At 40.4% G+C, this 17,417-nt stretch overlaps 1 protein-coding gene across 1 annotated transcript in view; it reads left to right on the top strand.

Annotated features, from left to right (window-relative positions):
* The window catches only part of LOC132513658 (amine oxidase [flavin-containing] A), a 76,846-nt gene that overhangs the window by 1,619 nt on the left and 57,810 nt on the right, over positions 1 to 17,417 (top strand). The window lies entirely within an intron of this gene.

The raw sequence follows: 17,417 nt of genomic DNA, 5'->3' as shown, positions 1-17,417 counted from the left end.
ACCTAACCGGGGAAGTGGCGATGATTTTCTCCCATTTAAGACCCTCACTCCTAATTCCTGAGGTAGCTGCTTTGCCTTACTGATTTCACGCCCTTTGCCCTAAACAGAACATCAGTATACGGATTTTGGTAGTATTGAGTGTTATTTCAGTCCTGCTCTTCTCAAAGCGCTTTTCCTTAGAAAATTTGGTAACTGGAGAGGAAGGAGGAAGAATCTTTTAGGAAAAGGTTTTTTTTTTTAAAAAAAAAGAAAAAAGGTGGGGGTGGGGGGAGAGAGGTGGGCTCTTAGTTTTAACCTACTCCAGCCGTTTCTTTTAGAACTTGCAGAAAGTGTAGGGCATTTATTATCCAAAGGGAATCTCCTTGTGAAGCAGGGGCTGAGGGCAGATAAGGGAATGTCCTGTTTGTGTCTTTCCCCACTGCCTGAATCTTGCCCTGTGATGAGACAGCTGGCAAGCCTGGGTTCCTCTGGTCCTGGCTTGGGTTTGTAGCTGACCAGCTGAGTGATGCATAAGGCTTTCCCATATCTTCCTGGAAACCTCATCATGATTGATATATTAAATTTGTCACTTATGTTGTCATAATTGGTAAAATGTCTGAAATTTAGGAATTGTGTTTCAGCTCTAGCTAGAGTCCCACACTAGTCTGTCCACAACCTGGGAGAATGTTAATCATTTCTGAAATATACCTGCAGGATCTAATTTAGAAAGAGGGAAAAATAAGGTGGGAGGGAGTAAGTAGAGTGCCCCAAAGTAGCCATTTTTATGTATAATCCTTTTGAGGAGACTCTTTTGGGTGAAGATAGGTTTTGACTTGGCCTGTTTCGGATAACAGTCTTAATCACCAGAGAAGAGATTGGCATGAGCTGTTGCTTTGACAACTCCAGCCAGTGCCAATAAAAACATGCATGTATGTTGGAGCATCAGGAAAGCAGATCCTGGTGGAGAGTACGAAAAAGAAGTACTTCTCTTGTTTCCCTTCATTCATTTATTAGCTTATTTATTCATTCAACAAACACTTGTTGACTGCCTGCAATGAAGTGGACTGGTGTTTCTAAAAGCCTAGTTCTTGTATGCGAGCCTCCTAGAAGCAATGTGATTGTTCATCACTGGAAAATAAATATGATGATAATGTGTTGTGTAAATTGATTAGGAGTTCTGTCTCTATTCCCATCTCTATACCATTCATATTTCACAATTCAGGGTTCTTTCTGGGATTTTATTCTTGTCTTTTTCTTGTTCTGTGTTCCAGTATTCCTTAAGGAGCATTTTGTCTGTTACTTTTTCTCTGCCTGATGACTGGCTCTCTCTCCCTTTCCACACTTCACTCCAAGTAGTTGGTCGTGAGCAGAATTGGATTTACCATGTAGCTGATCATGCGAATGCTCTATGGCCTTACAACTGCAGGTCCCTTCTGGTTCTCATTCTAAATAAATAACCAGTTTCATGCTGAATCTTGTATTTTCTTTTTGCATTCTTTTCTTTTTTTCTTGAAGAGGGCACCCAAATTATATAAGCTTCAGCCTCCTCAAAACCTGGATCTTTCCGTGGTCACTATTAATTATTAATTTGTTCATTTCCACTTGGGGGAAGAAGAGAACATTTCTTGCACAGTAGTTCACACTCCTATTCCAGAACCCAACTTCCACTTCATCAGTGACAGTGGAACAGGCACTGGGATTCCTTTAATATCATCTCTTATCAGTCAGATTTGATTTTAACACCGAAACTGACCAGAAACATTGCTTCCTGGCTGTGGTGTCTTGCCAGATGGTTCACAACTGAAATGAAAGTAGATGCAAGTCTGGCTTAGGATAAGCCCTGCCCACAGACTGGGTGTTTCACGAGCAGGTGAGAGGCGTTACTTCTCAAGGTTCTTGAGCTCAGAAACACCTCATCTTTGTGTGTGCTTAGCAGTATCCCATGAATTACTTAATAGTCCCCATACCAGTTTTAAATGCTTTTGGATATTTCTTCTGTCAGAACTGGCACATTTTAATATGTTACCCACACACTTATAATATATGGCCAATACTTTGCATATGCAGTATTATTCCTATTATATAACAAAATAGCTCCCAGAAGCGTACAAATCCTCAATTCCTCAAAAGCAGTCCATATGAACAGAATTATCTTTCATTTCTTCATAACTATCTCTGCACAAAGAATAGCAGCATCTTAATATATCTCCCTTTTGTCATTAAAAATCATGGAACAGCATGTCTTACAGCCACAAAATCCCTTTTTCCTCCCACTCACCAATTAAGTAATTTTATGTACTCTATTAGTAATTGAGAAGGGAAGCCCCCACCCCGCACTCATTTGTAAGTAGTATAATGGTAACTTCAACATGCTCTGGCCCTTATCCATCATCTATCACCAAGTCCTTTTTGAAACTTCTTCCATGCCTTCTGTGACACTATTTTTCCTGAATTTTTATCCCACACTGTTTGCTCCTTTTCTGTTCCTTTCATTGTGCCCATATTCTTGCGACCTTCTACTTTTGAAACGGCCTCGAGGTTCAGCTATTCATCACTTTGGGGCTCTTATGCACTCCCTCTCTTTTCCATTCTAGGGCCTTACCTTTCCCTTTATCTATAGGAAGCTCTTAAGTTTCTAGTTTGAATCCTTTACTTTCTCCCAACTCCTGTCCCATAGCTTATCTGCTCTTGGGTATTTCACACTTGATTGTCTTAGTCTTACTTCATATTCAACATGTTCAAAAGCCTCCTTGCCCTCCAACCTAGCTTCTCTTCCTCACTTCCTTGACTCTGTTCTTGGTACCACCATCCTTTCCATCATTTTTGACACATCCTTCTGTTTTATCTCTTACACCCAGTCAACAGATCCTTCTAACTCCTCCTTTGGGCTGTTTCCTCTCTTGTGTCTCCCCCATCCCCCGGACAGAACCTTAACCCCTTCAACTCACCAGGTTATGACCATCTTCCCGGTGGCCACACTTTGGGCTCTCCCTTCATGTCCATCCCAGACTTTATTTTTTTTAAACACTTCTTTCATCACCTTGTTCTGCTCAGGATGTTCAGTAGTATATTGCCAGCCTTTCAAGCTCCACCCACCCCTCCACATATCTAGTCCCACCTTGTTTGACCAGTAGCATTTCCCATCATCCCTAACATAGCGTTAGTCACACTGCTCTCTTGTCTCCAGTGCTACACCATGTTTATTTTGTCCCTCCATTCCTTCCCTGTTTTTGTTTTTTTCCTAACACGGAAGTGCTTCTCTCTGAACATTTACATCCTATCCGTTCTTCAATACCCAATTAACGCTCTTTTCCTTGATTGTTCTGGTTCCCTGGATTTTTCTCTCCTCTTATGGAGCTTGTAATCTATATCTGACCATTTGAACTTATTTTATGTTCTCTTTCTTGATGTTATTTTAAATATAGCAGTTGAGTCACTGGCTTTACATGCTACTTCTTACTCATAAGCTGACACAGATACAACAAGTGACAGAAACCCAGTGGTATAAGATTTTAAAATCTGCTCCTAACTGAGAATTTCTGAATTAGCTCTCTTTAGGGAGAGAGAATAAAAGGAAAAGAGGGGTGGAAAACGCCCACCTCCGGGGGACAGTGCATACTTCAGAGTCTTTGGGCCAAAGGAGTTTTTAAAAGACAGTGTAGTCCAATCACGTAAGATTTTAATCCTCTCGACGGCATCTCCTTAGTAATTATCTGGCTGTAACTTTGAACACATCTAGGGAAAGGGAATTCTGTACCCCTCAAAGCAGCTCATTATGGGTAGGGGTGGCCCTGGGGCCTGGACTCGTTCAAGCATTTTGGGAGCCTCTACCGTATGCCAGGCAGTAGCTAGATCACAGGGCAAGAGGTATATAATGAGGGGTAAGAAGTGTCCTTGCCCACAAGGTGCCCCATCCTCTTGCAAGAAGTAATCAAGTGAGAAAATAATTGACATGCATAGAATGAGAGCAATATTAATATTATGAATCTGAAGAAAATGCCAGGACCTTGAGAGGTAAGTATGATTTTAACAGGTAGAGATAAGAGGATGGAAAAAAGACACACCAAACAAGAGAGTATGGATGAGCACAGATACGGAGTCAGGAGGCCCTAAGCCATACATGAGTAGTGTTTAACTTAAACCCATGACAAGGGTTCTACTGGAGGAAAACAGTTGCCTACTGTGCCTCTAGCGATGTGATCCTGGTAGTTGCTGAGATTACCCCAGTGTGCCACCTCTGCCCCACATTTAGCCAGGGCACAGTGAAAACGCTTTCATCATAACACCGGATAGCCCTGGGTGATTAGAATTTTTCCATGTTTTTTTGAAATTAAATTCCAAGTGTCTTGGAGAGAGAGCTTTTTCCAAATAGTGACTAAGCAATAGAACCTCCCTATATTTGTATCCACGAGCTGAGCTCCACTAAAAGAACTGAGAGCATAGCCGCCCGGAACACTGTGCTGTGTAAGAGCAGCTGGGATGGAATCTTTCTCATCATCGGAGACAGAAAAGCCATTTCGCAAGAAGATTGACTAATGTTCTGAATCCTGCCAGCGAGTCCACAACATACCCCAGTTTCCCTTTTTGCTGAAATACATCACCCTGAAGAATCATTTCTGCTAGGAGTGATTTAGGCATTTTAACTCAGAACTTGGCAATACATACCGTACAGTTTTGTAGTGATTAAGGAAAGCTTACATTAAAAAATATGCCACTTAGTTTCAGTGCCTTGGTTATTTAGGTACTCTGAGGTTCACTGCCAGCTAAGCATGAATTTTCTGCCTTTCAAAACACTTCTTGGCCCTAATTTTGTTTTCTCAAAAATAAGCGAGGGGGGCTTCCCTGGTGGCGCAGTGGTTGAGAGTCTGCCTGCCGATGCAGGGGACACGGGTTCGTGCCCTGGTCTGGGAGGATCCCACATGCCGTGGAGCGGCCGGGCCCGTGAGCCATGGCCGCTGAGTCTGTGCGTCCGGAGCCTGTGCTCTGCAACGGGAGAGGCCACAACAGTGAGAGGCCCGCGTACCGCAAAAAAAAAAAAAAAAAAAAAAAAAAAAAAAGCGAGGATTCTTTTACTTTATTAACTTTTAATGTTGAAGAAAGAATACAAGAATTACATTTATTTGGGTTCTGATTCTTTGATATCTTCATAGTTGAATGAGCTTTGGGGTTTATCTGACATTTAATGGGCAGTTTTAGCATTTGGCCAATACTAATTGATATGAATCTATACATAATACTCAGCTAATGTGAAAAATATATTTAACAATAGATCTAGGGACTTCTCTGGCAGTCCAGCAGTTAAGACTCCATGCTTCCACTGCAGGGGGCATGGGTTCTATCCCTGGTCAGGGAACTAAGATCCCGCAGGCCACGTGGTGCAGCCCAAAAAGGTAAACAAAACAAAACCCAATAGATCTAAGTATAGTATAATTGTATAAATATAGTATAACTATAGTATAATTGGATCATAGAGACCAATAATTAAGAAAAGGAAATGTGGGAGTCTGTTATTGGCAAATATTGGGTCATACGATCTTTGTACAGGTGTGACATACACATATTTTACATATGATGAATCTTGCCAGTATTTGGTTGCAGGTATACCCAGAAAGACTGAGGTAATATTGTAGTTTCATGTCACATACAGGGGTTTGCAGGAGTGTAGACATCCAATGAGCACTGGTTTGAAGACTACATTTGCATGTATGAGATAGATTTCATAGTGACAGTTACTTTTCATTTTAAATTTGAGTGATTAGAACTGCACAAAATGAATCAAAAGACGTCAGTTACATTTTTAAATGTTCTAAGTGTTTGAGACAAGTTGATTGTTAGGACTGCTTTCTCCTTTTATTTGAAAAATGTTTTACAGCTTTACCAGCAATTTGTGTTCTCCTTTGGATAATCTGTTCTTTATTATGTTGTCATCTAGTCTTATGAATTAAGGCAGCTTCAAATCTTTGAACCACAGTTCTGTCAGCTGTAAAATTAGAGGTTGGATTAAGTTATGTATGATATATCTTCCAGTATCTTTTTCAGTATAGTTGGCTTCCTAAAGGTCTATGTCTTCAGCTTTCTCTTTTGGACCCTCTCCCCAACACTTTTTCCTTCCATGTTGCATTCTGGAAATGGTTTTCATCATCCATCATACTGACATCCTACACTAACTTAAATCAGGATCTGGGTCTGCCTTATAGGTGCTCATTCACACCTTTTCCATGGCTCCTCTGAGCCTTAGTTTAAAAGCCCTTTTCTAGTTGTTGCCAGGCCAAAGGAAAGAAATCCCACTTTACAGCAATATTCAGTTGATTTATTAGGTAGGACTGTCAATAAGAACATAAAAACCAGGTGATAAGCTTTGAGAGTTGAGTTAATTACATATTCACCATGTTCAAGGGTCACAGAATTGCAGCCTATAATAGCTCAAAGGGACCAAAACGGAGGCTCAGGAGGGTCAAATGAATTACCAAATGCCACAGTATTCTTAGTGGCATAACTTGGCCTTGGAATATACCCCACCTCACTTAGGCTTGCTTTATAGGCTCATTCACAGAACTGCAGTAAACTTTTATTATTGTTTTACTTTGAGACTTGATGCTCTAAAAACTAGTGGCTGTTGTTTCACAGTAATTCATATTTTAGACTATATTACATCACATGTTACTGCTTCATGAACTTTTTTTTTTTTTGACCGCCCGGCTTGCAGAACCTTAGTTCCCCGACTAGGGATCGAACCTGTGACCCTGCAGTGGAAGCACGGAGTCCTAACCACTGGACCACCAGGAAATTCCCCTGCTTCATGAACATTTAAATTTAAAAATATTAGGCACCCTATTAGGATGGATGACTTTTATATGAAGAATTTATTTCCTTTTTGAAAAGTCCATTCCTGGTGGTTTTATGACAATGTATAGCAATTATTTTAATAGTTTAGATCAGTGGTTCTTAACGTTTTGGAGCAAATGTCCCTTTGAATATCTGATGAAAGCTATTGGACCTTTTCACCAAAAATAAAAGCATATTTTTATGCATAGACTTTTTTTTCCCTGCACCAGGCCAACATCTGATATTCTGGAAACCTCTTCATTGTCACTGTCCCTATAATATAAAGATTTGGGGCTGATACTGAGACTCACAGAGTGGTGAAAAATAAGAATTCAAAGGATTTATTAGGTCATTAGACAGTTACCAGTAATGAATATGTAAATAAACAATAATAAAAACAGTCAAGACATCTAGGCTGAAAAATAAGGCACCTCCATTTCCTACCTTAAGACCATGATAAATATAACAGTGAACCTGCCATGTTTTGAAAAGAAAGAATTTGGGGAGACAATATTGGTGAAGAAAATGGAAGGCTGTGGTGGTTGATGTGAGTTTTAAATAGTTTTCTAAGATTGGTGTTTACGGATTTTACGTATTGAATTGAAGCCATCGATATTAAATACACATTTCAATTTACTATGCATTTGTAATTACTTTATAAAGGACATTGGTCATTTAAGGCATCTGACAAAATTCAGACCCAAATGGAGGAGTTAAGTTCTCTTAATTTATGTTAGTCTATTTGTCTCTCCAGTGACCGTGTGAGGCATGGGACCCCTCTATGTAGCAGGGGTTACAACCATGAACCTGAAGTGCCCTTGGTGTTTGAGGTTGGTTCAGGGCTTCAGTGGTGGCACAAAAAGGGAGAAGGAAATGACAGACAGGAAAGGGTTTCATGGAGAAAATAATGCTTGACAGAAGTGCTGTGGATTTTGGATAAATTCTGAAATGTAACAAGGATGACCTTTCAGGTGACTTTTTTTTTTCAGATTAAATGAGTTAGCTGTGGGCTGTGACTTAAGTGAAAGACCATTTTCTTGCATGTCTGCATGTATTCTTCATTCATTCATTTATTTATTCATTCAATAAATATTGATCGAGCACTCACTATGTGATATGAGCAAAATTTATGGGTTTTGCTTTTTTCCTTCTTTGGGAACATTGCTTCTAAAACTTTAGTATGAACTGTTGTTTGACTGTACATTTTATTTTCCTCGGAGTATTCAGTCCAAGAGTCCAAATGTGCAGTTATGTAAGAATTCTGTTGGTCAGAGATCACTTAACTGAATAATAGAAAATTAACTTAAAGTATTTAATATGTGATGTACACTGTACACATTCATAGGTGGCGATGAACGTCAAAGTTGAAGAAAAATACCACTTTAAGAAATAAACAGGAAGAACTAGGAGAGCCAGCAGAACATAAGCCATAGCTACACTAAAGCTTTGCTTCAACACTTAGCTTGTGCTCTGGGCGTTGTTCACTTGGGACTCTGCCCAGGTGAGTTTATTACTGTAAATATTTGACAGTATTTTAAGAGCCGAAACCAGCTTTCCCAAAGTGTATGTTTTGAGATGTAATTTTTTTTAAGGCAAAAGGTGGAGAAATGCTAAGTTAAACGAATCTCTTCACTGCAGGACTTATCAGAGCCTTTAATATGCCAGTGTGCACCATACACTTCCCAGAAGGAGAAACAGCATATGTCCCAACTTCCATGAACATTGATACTTTTCCCCAGAGCATCTTGAGGACTAGTATTCCATAAAACATTTTGGAAATTGCTTCCTAACCACAGTGCATCCTAGTGTGCAGCATCTGAGGATAGCAGTGTGGAGTGCCCTTGGTGTATTTTCAGTTTCAGTGCAAGAATGGGGCAAATAATGAATTAAGGAGTAATTGCATTCCCTAAGTCGTGTGAGATCCATTTATCTAAAGTGAAGATGAATGCTGAACAATAATCAAATAAATTAGGACTGTCTAGACAACAAGTCTGTTGAATTCAGGGCAAATTGAAGTTAATTGTTAGCTTTTATCTATCTATCATTTGAGACAGTTCTGTCTTTTTAGCTTATCAAAGGGATCAGAAGATTTGGCATTTTCAAAAGCAGGTAATTATTTGTCTGAAAGGAAGCACAAAATACAGATGGATATAGATATAGGTAGGTAGATAGATAGATGATAGATAATAAGAATGGCTGTATTGTATGTATGTATGTATCGGGGACAAGTTTGTGTGCACATTGATATTCTCCATTCTCTTTTGCTAAAAAAAGCGTAATACTGGTTCAAAGACCAGAAAATGTACTAGTAGTATTAAGAATCTGCGAATTTACTTGGGCATAAAGGTTTAAATGACCAGACACCCTGTCCTTGTCAGTCTTTCTTAGTTGCTTGAGATAAATATAATCTAAGTAGCATTAGAAACTTCGCCATTGCCCTCATCCAGGTGAGCATGGTTTTCTTTTCTTGGTATGTGGTTCCTCTGTTCATTGCAATGAGTGTTTGAGCACCTGCAACACGGTAGGCTCTATTCTAGGGATGCAAAGGTGTCTAACACATATAACACACTAGTTAAGAGGCAGATCTCTGGGCAAGAGGTCATGTTGCCTTGGACAAGGGCAAAAGGCCACAATGGTTTGGACAAGAGTGGCTAAGATTGCAGTGGTTGGAAGCAGCAGATGTATATAGAGTGCCAGGTGGTGATGTGTGCTAAGAAGAAAAATACAGCAGCTTGTGACAGATGATTATATCACTTGTCCGTATTGAAAGTGGGGTCACTGGACATTTTTCATGAGGAATATGCTACATTTCAAGGTTTGTTCTAATCATTTGTTGTAGAAGGAAAATCAGTAATTGAACTGGAAAGTGTAGCATGAGTCAAATGGACAAATTTCTCTTTTTTCGTAATGTGAGTGTACTTGAAGAAGTAAAGGAAAGAGCCCTTGGTGAGGTAGAGAAGGCAGGGGTACAGATTTATAGCCCAGGAAGCAAAGGACCATTTCCTCAAAGACTTTGTTGCTGATATTAATTCCTTCTCCAGGTGTGCTGTGTGGCTTAAATCGTTTCCTATCCCATTTCTGTGGGGATGTAACCATCTCAGGACATTGGAAGCACTGCAGAATCTGTGGAAACAGTTTCCATGGGCAGTGGCTTTAAGAAGCTGGAGCTTGGTTTGAGGTTGCCATGGCAACAGCACTGCTGGCTGGATACATCATCTCACCCAGGCTCTCTCCTGATCTAATAACCAGGATTAACAATTGCCTGAACTATCATATGAGGTGTGCTTTTAGCAGACTTGGTGGTTTTTTTTTTTAAGCCTCTCTAATAAATCCATTGACCTATTTTATGTTGGTTTCTCTAAAACCCAAATGGTTTAATAGAGAGAAACCAGAAGAGGAATTATATTGTTGGGGTTTTTAAAATAAATTTATTTATTTTATTTATTTATTTTTGGCTGCATTAGGTCTTCATTGCTGGGTGCGGGCTTTCCCTAGTTGCAGAGAGCGGGGGCTACTCTTTGTTGCGGTGCACGGGCTTCTCATTGTGGTGGCTTCTCTTGTTGCGGAGCACAGGCTCTAGGCGCGGGCTTCAGTAGTTGTGGCTCGCGGTATCTAGAGCGCAGGCTCAGTAGTTGTGGCGCACGGGATTAGTTGCTCCGTGGCACGTGGGATCTTCCCGGACCAGAGCTCGAACCCGTGTCCCCTGCACCGGCAAGCAGATTCTTAACCACTGCACCACCAGGGAAGCCCATATTGTTTTGTTTTGTTTTGTTTTGTTTTTTTGCGGTACGCGGGCCTCTCACTGTTGTGGCCTCTCCTGTTGCGGAGCACAGGCTCTGGACGCGCAGGCTCAGCGGCCATGGCTCACGGGCCCAGCTGCTCCGCAGCATGCGGGATCTTCCCAGACCGGGGCACGAACCCGTGTCCCCTGCATCGGCAGGCGGACTCACAACCACTGCGCCACCAGGGAAGCCCATGTTTTAAACTCATTATCCCTATTTAAAATACTTAATTGCAAAGTGATTAAAGTTTCTCTTGTGCCATAATCTGCTATTTTCCCTTTTTCAGGTTTTTGCATTTTGAAAGTGATCAGATCCTTATGTACATAATAGGGCTTTAACAAACTCTGTGCATTTAGCTTCTCCAGGCTCTCTACTGTCACAGAAAACCACAGGACATTTGGGAGTTTGGGGTTCTTTTCCTCCTAATGGGCTCAGTTTGCCATGATTTGGGAGAGGAAGAGCTCTTGGTGCAGCGGCAGGGATATTTTGCCAGTGCCCGCTTAGACCTCTTCCTTCAAACACACCCATGGGAGATTCACAGGCTAGACACTAGGACACTTGAGAGTCTAGGACACCAATGAATCTCATACACTTGCCGATCTAATAGACTCTCTCCCAGACTTGAGACTTGACCTGAGGCCAGGAGTCTATAGGTCTGACAGTGTGTGTTGGAGCCAGCTTCTACTGTCATGAAAGGACTGATCCTGATTGAACACTTCTCTTCCCAGTTTCACGGTCAATGATATCACATTGGTAGTAATCACACTGGTGATTTTGAATCAGCCATGTGGAGAGTGTATATACACCATGGAAACCCAAATGCTGCAAATCAGGAGTCCCCTCCATCCCCTGAGGCCAGGGACGGTTGTTAACCATTTACCAGCAAGCCCCTGTGCTAAACCCTTTCCCTGTCTTGGAGGTGGGGAGGGGTGCCAAGAGAGGTGGGTGGGAAGCAGGCTTCTTCTATTGTCCTAGATTCTATGTGGCCATTAAATGATAGAAAATGAATGACAGGAAGAGCTGTAATGCACGATGCTCTCAGCTTTGGCTAATCTATATTTCTTTGGAACAAGATGAAATAGGTTTAATATGAGATTTTCTCTTTTCATAACAAATATTTGATTTGAAAGTAAAAAAATATTTGATTATAAAATCTGTTTTTTAGTAGCTACATTGTATTTGGTGACTTACCTTCAGACTTAAAAACCTTTTCTTAAAAAAACAAAACAAAACAAAAAAAACTTTTCTTTTCTAACAATTTTATCCCATTTACCAAAAAAAAAGACAGGCTTTTATTTATTTATTTTGAAATTTATGTCAAAAGCCCTTAAACTAATCTGTGGAGTTGACATACGATTTTTTTTCTATAAGTGATTACTGAATTTTGTAGTGAGGGGAGGGTAGGATGCATAGTGATACACAGAATAATAACAAAAAAGAATTAAGGAATATAATTCAAGATGCCTGATTCAAGATGTAAGCAGACATTATCTTAGGTTTTTTTTTTTTCCATTCGAATCAACGGACAGCCACAGTCAATATATTAGAAAAAGCCTTTCTGGACTGCAAGTGTTTGCCTGTGCTTTATTTATGACTTACTGAGTTATTTATTCAAAATTAGTTATTAGTTATTATTCAAAAATAACTTTTTCTAATGGCATCTTGATTGTATTTCCATATTCTGTATTTTCTAGCTTTAAATTACCATGGAGGTTCCTTATCAGAGTCTTATTCACAATAAACATGCAAACTGAAACGGTATCCCCCCAATTTATTCAGCATCTTAAAAAAATATTTTTCTAAATGACTTAAATCTTCCCCCTTCACATTCCAAGACCTTTTGGAAACCATTTTTCTGGAATCCCTTTTAAATATTTTAAACATGTTCCTTATTTCTCAAACTAAGAGCTTAAACTTTCCTTGCCAGGATAGGGCCAATCATTTTCCTGTAATACAGAGCAACCATTTTTTTTTCAGCTTTTTGTTTGTTTGTTTGTTATTTTGGGAATTTTTTTAAACATCTTTATTGGAGTATAATTGCTTTACATGGTGTGTTAGTTTCTGCTGTATAACAAAGTGAATCAGTTATACATATACATATGTCCCCATATCTCTTCCCTCTTGCGTCTTCCTCCCTCCCACCCTCCCTATCCCACCCCTCGAGGTGGTCACAAAGCACCAAGCTGATCTCCCTGTGCTATGTGGCTGCTTCCCACTAGCTATCCATTTTACATTTGGTAGTGTATATATGTCCATGCCACTCTCTCACTTCGTCCTAGCTTACCCTTCCCCCTCCCCATGTCCTCAAGTCCATTCTCTAAAACGTCTGCGTTTTTACTCCTGTCCTGCCCCTAGGTTCTTCAGAACCATTTTTTTTTTAGAATCCATATATATATGTTAGCATACAGTATTTGTTTTTCTCTTTCTGACTTACTTCACTCTGTATGACAGACTCTAGGTCCATCCACCTTTTTAATTTTGTTTATATCCTTAAATGCCAAAGTGCGAAACGACCTTTGTCACTGGTGTGCTCATTTGTCCTGGCTCAGCTAGCCCTGCTTCCCTCCCCTCCTTTAGCCTCTGGAGTAGTGTTTATTTACTATTGGCACTGAACCCCACTCACCAAACTTGTTGAGAATTACAAACTAGATTCAATTTTATTAAGGCTTCAGCCTTATAAGTGAGGGTGTAAGAAGTAAAAATTTTCACTTTTCAGGAGACTCTGTTGTGGGCATATCAAGCACTTGGTATCCTTATCTGGAATATGGGGTAATGAAATCTATTCTGAAGAATGGTTGTGAGAGGCAACAGGAAAGGCACCTGAAATTGATCTGTAGGATGTAAAGTGCTAAACCAACTGCCAGGCTGCCTCTGGGGGCTGGACAGCTGCAGGTCCCACTGCTGCTGGAATTCAGAGCCACCTCTGCTTCTCTTTAGAAGAGGAGCTACTCGAGTAATTCTAGCAAACCCAAGCGTGTTTTTATCTATCTAATTGGTTTATGGTTAGATTGACTAAGGGGAACTGGGAAGAAATTCAACTTTTTGCATCTTGAGTTTCTCTGCTTTTAAATACAGAGTGGTGCTTTGAGCCTAAAAAATTATTCAAATCTTTTGACCTAGTAATCTCTGTTCTAAGACTTAATCCTACAGAAATAGTCAGATATAACAACAAAGATTTATGCATAAACATGTTTTTCATTACACCTTCATCCTTTTTTTTATGATGGTCAGCAGAAGAAGCCTTTGGCAGTGTCCCAGAAAGCACATTGCACCAAGGTTTGCGGACATTAGTTTGCATTTATTTAAACTGTCACGGGATGCCTTTCTTTGTGAGCAGATTCCAAATATTCGTTGCACACCTAAATCTTGGGTGGATGTCAGCAGTGGAAGGGTACACTGTACTTGAAGGAGTCAAAAATACATACAAACATTAGCAGACAGCAGTGCTGGATATTACGGTTCAGCCTCCCTGTGTTTTAGATCTTACAGACCCAAACTCATCCTTGACTCTGGCTATGTATATTTCATACCATTCTGTGTATGAACAAAATACTGTTGTCAGTCTGGCTTCTCTGAGAGCAGACATCAGGACATAACTAGCCATGTAAGAGGTTTATTGTAGGAAAAACTGGTGAAGAAAGGAGAAAGAGAGCAGGAGGGGGCGAGTTGTTTTAAAAAACAAATAAACAGAAAAACCCAGGGTACTCCTGTATAAATCCTATAATCTAGATTTTGTTGATTGCATCCCAGTGGTATTATTTAACATGTTTTTCTGGCCCCTAAGTATCAGATCTAGAGGCTGGATCACATTAGAATTTAGATTGTTTGCTCCTTCCCTTTCTCCCCACCCTCCCTCCCTTCCTTCCTTCCTTCCTTCCTTCTTTCTAACTACTTCATACATGGTGGTATGTGCTTCCATTAAGAGGCAAGTAACATCTGGTTATCTCTTTTTTTTGTCATGTTAGCAGCTGTTGACAATCATTGCACCAGATCTATTAATTCATTAGGGGTTGCAAAATGCTGATGTTCTAATTATTCCTGTCTTCACTTATTAGCTAGCATACTTTTATACAGCGAAACCTCCCTTTGTTAGCTATTTGGTTGCCTTGAGGTTTGGTGCAAATAAGGAGGGTAGAATGAATGCCAAATTCTTTTTTGTTTTTGGGGGGTTTTTTGTTCTTTTGCGGTACGCGGGCCTCTGACTGTTGTGGCCTCTCCCGTTGCGGAGCACGGGCTCCGGACGCGCAGGCTCAGCGGCCATGGCTCACGGGCCCAGCCGCTCCGCGGCATGTGGGATCTTCCCGGACCGGGGCACGAACCCGTGTCCCCTGCATTGGCAGGCGGACTCTCAACCACTGCGCCACCAGGGAAAACCCTTTTTTGTTTTTTTAAATGATAGGTTTGTTCCTTAGCATTCTCCAAAGGTGACCAATGAGAGGTTTTGTTTGTTTAGTATTATTATGAGTGGATTTAAGCCATTGCCTTTGTTATTATTTATTTATTTTTGGCTGCGTTTGCTCTTCCTTGCTGCAGGCGGGCTTTCTCTAGTTGCCGCCAGTGGGGGCTACTCTTTGTTGCGGTGCGTGGGATTCTCATTGTGGTGGCTTCTCTTGTTGCGGAGCACGGACTCCAGGCACACGGGCTTCAGTAGCTGTGGCACACGGGCTTCAGTAGCTGTGGCACGCGGGCTCTATAGTTGTGGCTCACGGGCTCTAGAGTGCAGGCTCAGTAGTAGTTGTGGCACACAGGCTTAGTTGCTCCGCGACATGTGGGATCTTCCCGGACCAGGGCTCAAACCCGAGTCCCCTGCATTGGTAGGTGGATTCTTAACCACTGTGCCACCAGGGAAGTCCCTGTTATTTTTACTTGATATTCAAATTGTTCCATCTCTAGCCAGTGGGAGTTCACCTAGGTAGGTTTCTGAGCCTTTTTGTCACACTCCTCGTGGTCTCTGTTAGCCTCCTTGCTTTCTGGTGACTTGAGGTTCCAGACCCATCTTGTACATTTCCTGCCCTAAATTTGCACTTAATTTCATTGTTCTTTCATCTAAATTTCCTGATCTCCAGGCCCAAAACCCTGGATCTCAGTGACAGCAGCCTGATTACTCATTTGCTTTATTCTACATTACATACATAATGGCCTCAAAATAATAGTTCTAATCCTAGCACCCACAAAATGATTACTGAACAAAATGTTTGCAGCTCTTTTTTGTCTTTAGGATATATACCATTAGAGCTGTCAAGTTACTGAGTTTTAAAATCACTAAGAATAGTTCCTCTCCTCAACCACTGGTATACATATTTAGGTATCATTTGTATCATTTTACTAAACTTATCCCTGGTGTCATTCTTATTTCTCTTTCACCCTAATATTCTAACATTTTTTTTTCTCCTTGAAGTATGTTTATCTGTGTAGTCTGCTTCGTATTTTTTGTAATAGGAGGATAAAGATAACTAGATATAAGATAGCATTTGAAGTGCAAAAATGTATTGATAGATTTAAAAATGTGTATACAGACATTTATTTCCTTACTCTGTAAGCTGAGAAGTCCCAGAAGCAATGATAGCCCAGTAGTGATGGGCACACCTAGAGCCCAGATCTTGATTTCTAATACTGTTCTCCAATAAAAGGAACCAAGGCTCACTGAAGAAATAGCTGATTGTAGGGCTGGGCAGAGAAAGACAAGATGAGCCTGGAACATCTCTTAATGCCAGAAAGTAAGGAAGTGCTCAAACACACGCATACACACATAATGATGCAGGTACATCCGAGGGACACAAGAGCTTCCCAGTGACCAAAGCCGAAACAATTTGAGCAACAAAGTAAATAACATAGTATTGGACTATAACCCAAAGTATAAAACAACTATGTATGACTCCATAAGGATATGTCAGTGGTTAAGTAAATAAATAAATGGGAGAGAAGAGGCAAATCTCCTGTGCAGATGAATTTCAAATCATTTATGTCAATACTCCACCCTCAAGGAAGTAGGACATACCTCCTTACTTCTTAAGTGCAGGCTGTACATAGACTTCCTTCCAAAGAGTATAGCATGGAAGGGGAAAAAAAGAGTAACTTTACAGTGGAGAAACCTGGCAAACATTACCTTAGCCAGGTGAACAAGATTAACATCAGTGATAAGTCATGTTGATAGCATGCACCCTTGATATAATGTTAATCCACAACACTTTCCTCTACTTTCCTGGTATTACTATACTTTTGTTTGCTTGTGTTTTGCCTTTTTGGGCTGTACTGTGTGGCTTGCGGGATCTTAGTTCCCTGACCAGGGATTGAACCAGGGCCACGGCAGTGAAAGAACCAAGTCCTAACCACTGGACTGCCAGGGGATTCCCTTACTATACTGGGTTTAAAAATCTATCTTTTATGAAGGTTTTTGTTTATGAGTGAAAACCTGTACTCAGCTTTGAGCCAATAAATAAAGTATGAAACATGGTTCCTACCTTTGGTAACTTTTAATCTAGCGGGGAAAACATGATATAGCAAGCATGTAATCCAGGTATAAATGATAGGAGGTCATTATAGGGGGGGTTTAAATTGAGAAAAGCACAGAGATACTGGGGGCTGGTATAAGCCAGGGGGAATTTCCAGGAAAACATACTTCTGTTTATACAATCAGGATTTCTAGAAGAGTGGCGTGATAAGGGTTGATTTAGGGGTTCAACAAATTCCCTTACATATGATTATCACCAAAACCCCCAAAATATATTTTTTAAATTATTACATTTTTTCAACCAACCTTATGATAGATAATAAAATTAACTTATGATAGATAATGTAATATATGCTAGATTATAAAATTGGTGGCTCAGT

The sequence above is a fragment of the Lagenorhynchus albirostris genome, chromosome X, assembly GCF_949774975.1.
Source record: "Lagenorhynchus albirostris chromosome X, mLagAlb1.1, whole genome shotgun sequence".
NCBI lineage: Eukaryota > Metazoa > Chordata > Mammalia > Artiodactyla > Delphinidae > Lagenorhynchus > Lagenorhynchus albirostris.
Note: the sequence above shows the minus strand (reverse complement) of the source record. Positions and strands in the feature narration are given on the sequence as shown.